Source organism: Echinops telfairi, unplaced genomic scaffold (genome assembly GCF_000313985.2).
Source record: "Echinops telfairi isolate 266 unplaced genomic scaffold, ASM31398v2 ScPeMD7_7412;HRSCAF=8450, whole genome shotgun sequence".
Lineage (NCBI taxonomy): Eukaryota > Metazoa > Chordata > Mammalia > Afrosoricida > Tenrecidae > Echinops > Echinops telfairi.
In genome coordinates, this window is record NW_022111312.1 from 13,478,687 (window position 1) to 13,481,366 (window position 2,680).

Consider the following 2,680-nt stretch of genomic DNA (forward strand, 5'->3'; position numbering starts at 1 on the left):
AGGTACACTGGTACAGAAAACAGCTCAAGACACACGGAATCCAGGTCAGACAAACCCCTCAGAAACAGAAATGGGAGAATCGATACCAGGAGGGTAGGGGGAAGGGGCATAAGATATAAAATTAATAATAATTTGTAATTAATCAAGGGGACACGATGGTGGCAGGTGGGGAGGGAGGGAGGGAAAAACGAGGAGCTGATACCAAGGACTCAAACCGAAAGTAAATGTCTAGAAAACAATGATGGCAAGCTATGCTTGAGACCCTTGATGTGTGGATTGCTATTAAGAGCCCCCAATAAATTTAATTAAAAAGAAGCAAAGAAGAAAACACAACGGCCTTCAGCATGGATGACGCCTCAATATAAAGAAAGCAGAAACCCCTCACAGGGGGACCCAGAAACGTTGCGATGAGGTGAGAAACGACGGCAGTTGCCCAGGAGTCCATCTTACTTGGGGCCACAGGCCACGCGAGCGCAGGATACCTTACACTGGGCATACCTGCTGCGGAAGGCTGAGGGGCAGGTTCCGTCCTCTTTAAGGACTGAGGTGCGCCTGGCCCGAGCCCAGTCATCTCATACGCAAGTGCAGATTGGACGATGGGTGAGGAAGACCAGAGGAGAATCGGGGCCTGTGAGTTATGATGCTGGTGGGGAATATTGGATATCCCGAGGCCCGCCAGGGGAAGGAGCACCTCTCTCTCAGATGCAGTCCAGCCAGAATCGAGGGTGGCAAGACTCCTGTCGATGTGGACGTGTGATCAGCCGTGAGAAGGACCGTCGTGCTTGGGAAAGCAGAGGGCCAGTGGAAAAGAGGCAGCCCCTTAAGAAGATGGGTAGACACCGTGGTTGCAGGGACTGTGAGGGTGGGGTGGGACGGAGCAGTGCTTCATTCTGTTACACCTGGGACCGCCATGAATCACAGAGTTGCCTTGATGGCACCTGGCAATGACAAGCACGCCTGGAAAGATCAGCCAAGCCTCTGGCGGGGGGCCGTCTGGGGAGTGGGGTGGGGGGTGGGGGGCGCGGTGGTGCTCACTATCAGTCTCCCTCTCACTTGGTTCCCAGGCTGGGGCAGGCTGAGGCAGGCCAGAGGCCAGGACACTTGTCTCCAGCGAGTGGCGTGGGCACAGGCAAAGGCCAGTGGAAACTGGCGAATCATGCCACTGCAGAGGGAAAACCCAAGCAAGTGCAGTTGGGTGGTGGCTAGCTGGGGAGCCAGGCTGGCCCTGGGCCACCTGGAGAGAGAGAGGCAGTTACCAGGGGCAATTGGATCCTTCACTATCGCTGGCAATCAAGATGCCCTGTAAAACTTTCAGCACCTTCTCCCCTGGGCAGCTCCGGCCTGGGGCCCTGGAGAGTGCAGTTGGAGATGCAGCTAACCTACCCATCCCAGGACCCAAGACCTTCCCATCTGAGGCAGGCAGGGCGTCTGACGAGCTTGAGGTGCCTTTGGGAACAACCAGCAGAGCCAGGCTTGGGCCCAACACTCCACTTCACCACATACAGGCTGGGAGACCTCGAAGAGGCCACACAACCTCTCTGTCCTCAGTCCCCTCTTGTGTAAAATGGAGTTTCTGCCCAGCACCAAGGATTTATGGTAAGTCTCAGAGAAGTGGTTCTCAACATTCCTAATGCCGCGACCCTTTCATACAGTTCCTCATGTTGTGGTGACCCCCAACCATAAAATTATTTTCATTGCTACTTTATCACTGTCATTTTGCGACTGTTATGAATCGGGCGACCCCTGTGAAAGGGTCGTTCGACCCCCAAAGGGGTCATGACCCACAGGTTGAGAACCGCTGGATTAGAGCTTGCAGGTCCTGTCAAACCACAAAGGCTATCCAAGATCTTCTGGGGGCATGGGATACTGTCCTGACCACATTTCCCAGAACTCTGGTTCAAACGACCAGTTTGAACCATTGTCCTCAGTTCCCTGCTGCCTGCCGGAGCACCTTCTTACCAGGCCGGCCTCAGCAGTCAGTTGACCTCCTCAGCGGCCTCTCCTGGCTACCCTGTCAAGAGCAGCCACCTTCAGGGGCACACCATCTCCCACCCTGGTTTGCCTGCTTGGCCCGTGGAGGGTGAAGGGAAGTTATGTGATTGCACCTTTCTGCTTGCCCTGGACTGAGAATTTCAGAAGGGCTGGGACCTGTTTGTTGCAGGTCCCAAACATGCTTCCATACATGCATATGCCTACCTTGAATACACATCTCACGCTCAGATACAAAAGTGTGGGCACCTGCCTGGCTGGTGGGTGGGTGTAGGCTTTGCCCCTTGAAAATCCTTCCTTGCCCCCAAGGGAGTTAGGGAAGGGCAGGTAGACTAGGGGCCTGAGTCTTGGACCAGCTGGGGAGGATGGTCTGACAGCGTATCCCAGGAATAGGCCCCATTCCTCATAATCCTCCCCCTCCCAGAGAACCCCCGGTCTGACTAACAGGGTGACCCTGTGGGGCCCAAATACCCTCTCTGCCCCTCAATGTACGTCTGGAGCCAGCCTGCTGACGCGTCTATCAGAGAGTGGCATGAGAGCACTGGCTCAAAGTTTTGCTGTCGAGGAGGAAGGGGATAAGGTGTGTGGCCTGATGATGCAGGCCGAGGGATTTCCAAAGGAACCCTGAGGCTGCTGCTGAGTCAAGGATTGCTGGTAGAAAGGTCGGCGGTTCAAACCCACCAGGGCTCCT